Source organism: Mus pahari, chromosome 10 (assembly GCF_900095145.1).
Source record: "Mus pahari chromosome 10, PAHARI_EIJ_v1.1, whole genome shotgun sequence".
NCBI classification, from domain to species: Eukaryota; Metazoa; Chordata; class Mammalia; order Rodentia; family Muridae; genus Mus; species Mus pahari.
This window is the reverse complement of record NC_034599.1, coordinates 38,061,182-38,069,137: the sequence shown is the minus strand read 5'-3', so window position 1 is coordinate 38,069,137 and position 7,956 is coordinate 38,061,182.

Here is a 7,956-nt window from a genome sequence, read left to right as displayed (position 1 = left end):
CGTTGGCTTTGATTTATTGACCCTGGTTTGGAGTCTGACGGGGAAGATTTTAAATATTTGAATGCGACTTTGGTCTTTTGCAAATTTAGGTAATTAAATTCTTTGAAAATTGAGGGTTTGTTTTTTTTTTTTTAAGCCTGGAAACTGGAAGAACAGGAGTGGCAATGACTGGGTTCTAGACTCTCTAACACTCAATGTGAAGCTTTTGCTGCCTAGCTAGCTGGTGAGGCATCTCTTAGTATTTCAGAGCTAGGCTCTGCCTACCACATGAATGGGAACCTGGCCCAGTGTGAGCAGAGGTGCTGCCTTTTCCTTTGCTGTCCTCGTTTCGTTAGTGCATTGCTTTCTGAGAGCAGAAGACATGCCCAGTGCTTCTTTCTGTCCCCTAGAGTGCCCGGTACCTGACCTGGCAGACAGAAGGTTCTCCGTGGATGACTGGCCTATTGAGCTGACCAAAAGGACTGGCCAGCATTCTGTTGACATATACAAGCATGTATAAAAATGTACATGTGAATATAAAATAGATACATATATACAATACATACATATGTACACATACAAAAATATACATACAAGTGCTTTTGTTTGTTTGTTTTAGATAAAGTCTCATGGCCTTGAGCTTCTTTCCGATCCTCCCTCATCTATCTCCAAAGTGTCAGGATTACAGACAAATACCACCATGCTTGATTTACATAGTGCTGGGAATCAAATCCAGGGCTCTGTGTACATTAGACAAGCATTCTATCAAGTGAGTTATACCTCTAGCCCTCTATGTGCAGTTAAAAACAGCAAACCTTCATATAGCCTCCTATCAGCCCTGTGACTCTCCCATATGCTTTACATGATGACTTAATGCCACCATTCAGATAAAGCTGTACCCTGCATAAATTCAAGATGCAACTCTCTGGAAGAGCAGCGTGCACTCTGAACTGCTGAGCAGTCCCTTGGCTTTTTTGAAGTGACAGTTTCTCTCTTTTGCTGACTGGGAAGTAGAAACTGAGGCATGCGTAGTGGGGGATAAGTCAGGGCCTCACACTGGGCGCCAGAGTGGGTCAGGGAGGGAAGAGGGGGTTGCAGAGCACAATCCAGATTTTCATTTTCATTTCAGTGTGAGCAGCAATCTAAGCCCAGGCTAATGAAATGGAGATAAGAGCTGGAGGGGGGCGGGAGGGAGCGCCATTCTAACAGCTGTCAAGAGTGGGAAGAAGCTCTTCAACACTCCATGGAGCCTTTGCAGCCAGCTCGGCTGAGCAAGAGGGTGGCATGAGGCTTGGGAACTGTGTGTCCACCTAACTTGCCACATGCATTTGCTCTTTGACAGAGCGTGCGTGTTACAGCATTGGCTAAAGACACTGTTTAATCTGGTCTTTTAAAGCTTGATTAAAAACCAAAGAATATTTAGTAGTTTCTTTTAAGATTTATTTATTTTATGTATATGAGTACTCTATCTGCATGTACACTCGTGTGCCAAAAGAGGGCAACAGACGCCATTATAGATGCTTGTGAGTCATCATGTGGTTGCTGGGAACTGAACTCAGGACCTCTGGAAGAGCCGACAGTGCTTCTAACCACTGAGCCGTCTCTCCAGATCCCAATATTTCTTCTTCTAACATCAATTCTGTTTGCAAAGTAGTCTTGTTAGACATTATCCTTTACTGATGAGCCATGTCTCCCTCCAACAGGTGGCAAGAAGGGCACAGGAATTCTTCCAATCTGGAATTGGAGAGATAGGTTCTGACAGGGTCCCCTTTCCGGGACCCCCCACTCGAGTCTCAGGAAAGGGCCCACCCAAGGAATCACGAGAGACTGTCTTGATGCAAACACACGAGGTAGTTTAATGGTGGAGCTCCGGGCCGATACATATCTCAACGCAGGAGGCAGAGGAATCAACCACGAGGCTCGAAAGCTAGGGGTTTTTATAGGGAGAGGGTCAGGGGCTAGGAGGAATTGGCGCAGTTTCACACAATTGGCTCATTTAAACATCAGCAGAATGATTACACATCAGCAGAATAGTATGTGCAAGTCAGGGTGTCAGGAATCCCGAGGGCCAGAAGCTTATCTAGGTCAGTGGAACATCTGGTTAATGTGTAACTTCAAACTATGTCAGGAGTGCAATGGGCAGAAGGAGGTGCCGGCCCAGGTGGCTGATGACTCAGCCAAGATAGCCTGGACATGTTCTTGCGTTCCCTTTATATCTTTATGGCCAGGCGGCCCCAGGAATGTTTTGATGGCGGGCCTGCTCGGACATGCCCGGGCCTGTTCCACTAGGTTCTCAGCCTCAGGCTTCTAAGCTCACAAACAACTCTCTGGACTATTTGACAAAAGTTAAATGAGTCACAGGTCTTAAATTTCATCTTAAATTTCGTTTCCCTTCATTTTCCCCTCTTTTTCTAATTAATGATTCTAATCTTAGAATTTCAAAGGCCTGTATCCCCTAATTCCTCTTCTATTTGAATTATAGGTTGGTACTGTTGTTGTAAGACCGTGAGCTTAACTGCATCTACTCTACTCTGGATAAAAGCAATTCCCTTATTAATTAGGCAGAGGACAAAAATCAAAACTAAGCATATAATAAGAATCGGTCCAGCTAAAGTTGAAACTAAAGTGGTCATCTGCGGAGACTGAGAGTACCACGACTTGAACCATCCCTGTTGAGCTTCTTGATCCTGCCTTCTCCGATCTAGCTTTCCCTTAGTTTCTGCATAGAGTCACTGGCTATCCCAGTGTGGTCTGCATAAAAACAGCATTCCTCTTTGAGAGCTGCGCACAACCCTCCTTCTTTCAAGAACAGCAAGTCTAGCCCTCTCCTGTTCTGCAGGACCACTTCAGAGAGGGAGGGCAGTGATTTTTCCAGGGCATTTACAGAGACACGTATAGCCTCAATATCCTCATTAACTGCTTCCCGCAGGGCCACAAGATGCTGGTCTCTGGTAATGAGTGCAGCCATACCTGTGCCAATCCCGGCTGCTACTCCTGCTCCTAGGAGCACAGCGGGAGTGAGGGTGAGGGTTTCTCGCTTATACCTGGTCATCCTGCGGTCAAAGAGGTTTCCTACTCCCTCAGGGTTATGATAAAAATTCTGGGCAAAAGCTGAATCGTCACGCAGAAATCACTGGAGTCATTGAAGAGGTTTGTGGCGATACAAGGTATGAGCCCGGTGTTGCAGGCTCACCACCCTCCTTGAGGGACCAGATCCACTCATTTTGGTCAGCCTCAGGGGGTGCCTTCTTAACATGAGATGCATGAACCCAGATTGGGATTTCTTTCACTTTAACGGCAGTGGGCATCGTCAGCAGCACCAAGTAGGGTCCTTTCCACCTTGGCTCTAGGTTCCCTGCACGACGTCCTCTCACCAGGACAGTGTCTTCTACTTCAAACTGATGCAGCACCTGTTTATCACCAGCAACATAGGTTTCTTTTAACTGTTCCCAAACTTCCTTTCTTACAATTTCAAGAGCCTTGAGCCGGGATAGGAGGCGAGGCAGGGGGGGATGAAGGATGCATCCGGGCAAGTTTTACTATTGGTCCGGTCCCCTTTTGATGTCCTGGGCAGTGGATGATCGCCACCCTGCGAGGCAGGTGGACGGCTTCTAACAAGCTAAGGATCTCCTCCTTATTTTTAATGTCCTTCCCGGCGGAAGTCAATAGTCCATGCTGTCTGTAGATTGTCCCATGGACATGATCTGTAGTGAAGGCATATCGGCTGTCAGTGTAAATGTTAATGGCCTTTCCTTCTGCCAGCCTTGAAGCCTGGGTTAGAGCGATGAGCTCCGCTCTTGGCTGATGTTCCCTCAGACAGACTGCTGGCCCATATGATGGACTTCCCATCCACTACTGCTGCCCCTGCTCTGTGCTTACCTTCCACCATGAAGCTGCTTCCATTGCTCCTGGCCATGGTTGGTCTGTGAGGTCTGGCCGAGTTCTGGTTTCTTCTGCCAGTACCACCTCACATTTGTGTACAGGGGTCTCGCCGGCTTCAGGTAATAAGGTTGCGGGGTTGAGGATGGCAGGGGGAGTAAAGGTCACTCACTCCGTCAGCAGCAAACTCTGATAGTGAGTCATTCGGGCATTGGTCATCCAGCGGTCTGGTGGCTGCCTGATCAGGAAGGCCACCCACTAGCCACAGGGTCCAGTTTCTTTGATAGATAAGCTACTGGACGCTTCCAGGGCCCTAAAGTTTGAGTGAGGACCCCTCTAGCCACCCTGTTCCTTTCGTCGATGTATAAGGTGAAAGGCTTATTTAAATTCGGCAGTGCTGGGGTGGGGGCCTTTAACAGGGCTTTTTTACAGTCTCAAAAGCCGATTGATGTTCCTGCGTCCAGCAACCAGAAAGTTCATGGGGGTCCCCTCCACTTTCAATGTTATCCTAGGCTTGGGGAGGGGGGCCAAGCCCTGTCTCCCCTAGTCTTCATCCTCTTCGAGAGACAGCACCTTTAACTCCTGTTTCTTTTTAGGGCATTCACGGGCCCAGTGGCCTGTATCATTGCAGTATGCACATTGGTCTCTTTCTAGGCATGGTCTGTCTCCCCTGGTCCTCCTTGGCCCTTGCCATTTTCTGTCTCCCAGGTCCCCTAACCTCCATTGTCCCTGTCTACTACTGTGGCCAGAACCCAAGTCAGAGCCTTTTCCTGTCTTTTATCCCTCTTGTCCTCATCTTCTCTCCTCTCTCTCTTTTCTCTTTTCAGCTTTTCATCCTCTGTCTCTCTCTTATGAGACACTTTCTCAGCCTCTCTAACCACATCCCTTATAGTATAGTCCTGCAATTCCTCAATCCACTGCAACTGTTTTCTAATGTCAGGGGACGACTACCTGATGAAGGCCATAATCACTGAGGCCCGCTGCCCCTCAGACATAGGGTCAAATGGGGTGTATCTTCTGTAAGCCTCCATGAGCCTCTCCAAAAAGACTTGAGGGGGGCTCAGTCATACCCTGCATAACTTCTCTTACCTTAGCCAAATTCGTAGGCCTGCGAGCAGCACCTCTGAGCCCCGCTACTAGAACCCAGTGGTAATTGGACAGCCGTTCCCTACCTTGTGCCTTGTTATATAGTCCCATTGAGGGCGGGTTAGAGGGAATCCTTCATCTATCTCAACCAGAGTCTGAACAGGCTGTCCAGTCTCATCTCAGACGTTCTTCCGAGCTTCGAGGAGAATGCTTTCTCTTTCCTCAGTGGTGAACAGGGTCTGTAGGCTGATGGGAGAACATCAGAGACTCTATCAGCCCTGTAAGCCCTGTAGGATTCTCTGGAAAAGGGGGGTGATTAACATTTTAGTTATAGAGATCAGAGGAAGGAAAAAGGCCAATACTGCAGAAGCTATAGATCATTCTGGTTGGCCAGGGGAGCCCCAACAGCCCTGAGGGGAAGCACCATGGTTGAATCGGCTGCCCCTTCCCGAGTGGCTCCCTGCAGGCTTCTCATTCCTGCTGAGGGACCTCCTTCCCCGGTCCCTGGGGCTGGGGCCGGGGGCGGGGTTGGGGGACTTGAGGGTAGGGTGGAGGCTGGGAGTCAGGTCACTCAGGGATTTTTTTTAAACTCGGGGTAAATCTTAGGGGCGTGCTCCGATGGTGTGTTGCGCTCGCCTCTCCTTTAGGCAGGCTGCGGTTTCGTTTTCTCATTTGCAGCACTTTCCTGGACCACTAGGATCTTAGTACCAGGACACAGGGGCGGTAGGAATGGGCAAACCCATGGGGGTGGAAATCATGCCAAGTCCTCTCACACCGTGATGTACGGTTGCTGGTCCGGATGCAATCCTGGTCTTTCCTGGAAAACAACAGCTTTCACGGCCCTCATGGTGGGTAGATCAAAAGTTGCCTTGGGTGGCCAGCCTACCCCAAAGGCGGGCCATTCCGAGGTACAGAAAGTTAGCCAAGGCTGCTTCTTGACTGTCACTGATAAATTCTGTCCTCTTGTCCTAACGTCTGTCCAGTGGTCCTCAGTCAGAGACAAAGGGGTCGACACAGTCTGTCCCATAGTGAAAATTAGGAACAGAGACAAAACAACAACAAAAACAGAAGACGTCCACGCACACTTGTCTACGCCTGGACTTATACAACCAGCCAAACGCTACCTCTGACGGGGTGGAATTTCGCTTCCACCCCCTTTCTGGCAGAAGAAGCACTCTGTCCCCTTCATTCTGAAAGCTAACGGCCAGGTCCTCCTGGCCTTCCTGACGGGTGGGATTCCACACCCACCCTCTTTCACCCTGGGAACGTCTCCCAGGGCTGCAGCCTGCGGACCTTAGGACATCTCCCTCCACAGTCGCTGGGTCCTTATGGCCCTCAGTGGCAGCTGCCAGAATACCTAAACCAAAAAACCAAGACACAGACTCAGCGGTGCCGCACTCAGACACACCAGACTCGCACAAACGTACCTCCAAGGGGTATCTTTGGGTTTCTGGGTGCTCCTTAAATCCCAGACGAGCCCCCAAATGTAGGACCCCCCCCTTTTGGGGACCCCCCACTCAAGTCTTGGGAAAGGGCCCACCCAAGGAAACGCAAGAGACCATCTTGATGCAAACACATGAGGTGGTTTAATGGTGGAGCTCCGGGCCGATAAGTATCTCACGCAGGAGGCAGAGGAATCGACCACGAGGCTCGAAAGCTAGGGGTTTTTATAGGGAGAGGGTCAGGGGCTAGGAGGAATTGGCGCAGTTTCACACAATTGGCTCATTTAAACATCAGCAGAATGATTACACATCAGCAGAATAGTACGTGCAAGTCAGGGTGTCAGGAATCCTGAGGGCCAGAAGCTTATCTAGGTCAGTGGAACATCTGGTTAATGTGTAACTTCAAACTATGTCAGGAGGGCAACGGGCAGAAGGAGGTGCCGGCCCAGGTGGCTGTGACTCAGCCAAGATAGCCTGGACATGTTCTTGCGTTCCCTTTATATCTTTATGGCCAGGCGGCCCCAGGAATGTTTTAACGGCAGGCCTGCTCGGACATGCCCGGGGCCTGTTCCACTAGGTTCTCAGCCTCAGGCTTCTTAGCCCACAAACAACTCTCTGGACTATTTGACATAAGTTAAATGAGTCACAGGTCTTAAATTTCATCTTAAATTTCGTTTCCCTTCAAGATGATACTGCAATATGGATGTATAATCAGGTTCTTGCTTCCTTCAACTTCAAGGTTCTTCAATGTGAACAATGCCAAGTCTAGATTTTGCAAAGAGATCAAATTTAGTGTGTACCCATCATGTCATGATTGCTGGGTAGATAATTTTTACCTGACCCTGGCCCATTCTAGTGTGCCAGAATTGTGTTCCCCCCACTACCCCTTATTCTGTACAGCTTATATTCTCTGTGAACTTGTGACGACCTTTTCCAGGGATCTTGGGGGAAAGAGAGTGCAGGTATATGTGATGGTATAGGAGCACTCCCCACCCCAGCAAGATTCAGATCGTCCCTGGCACAGCCGGTAGCTCAAGCAAAGACCAGGGAACAGCTTGTGCTGAGCAACTCTCCAGAGATGGTTGATAGTCAGGACCAGCAATGGGCATCACTAATCCATGATTGGATGACTCCAGGCAAAGGTGACAGCAACCAGAAACAGACAAGAAGACCCTCAGTGGCAAGAAACAGAATCAAGAACCCCTCACCCACCACCCCGGGTGCAATCTGTCCTGTTGTAAGCTTTTGACAGTCTAGCTGCTTCTCTTTGTGGTGAGAAAGGGGTTGGAATTATCCCCCCACCCTGGCACAATTGGTCTTCATTCTATGCCTTATTTGCATATACACAGCCAACCAATCAGGTCTTTATAACTCAGGTGCCTGGGCTGTCTGTTGTTACACCTGTGGTGGGAGAAGAAAGGAGGGAAGTGCTTTTGCCCTTAAGCTCCCCTGGAGACAGATTCCTTCTCTTCAGATCCCCTGGAGACAGACCCCTTCCCCAAGGTCCCCTGGAGACAGACCCCTTCCCCAAGGTCCCCTGGAGACAGACCCCTTCCCCAAGGTCCCCTGG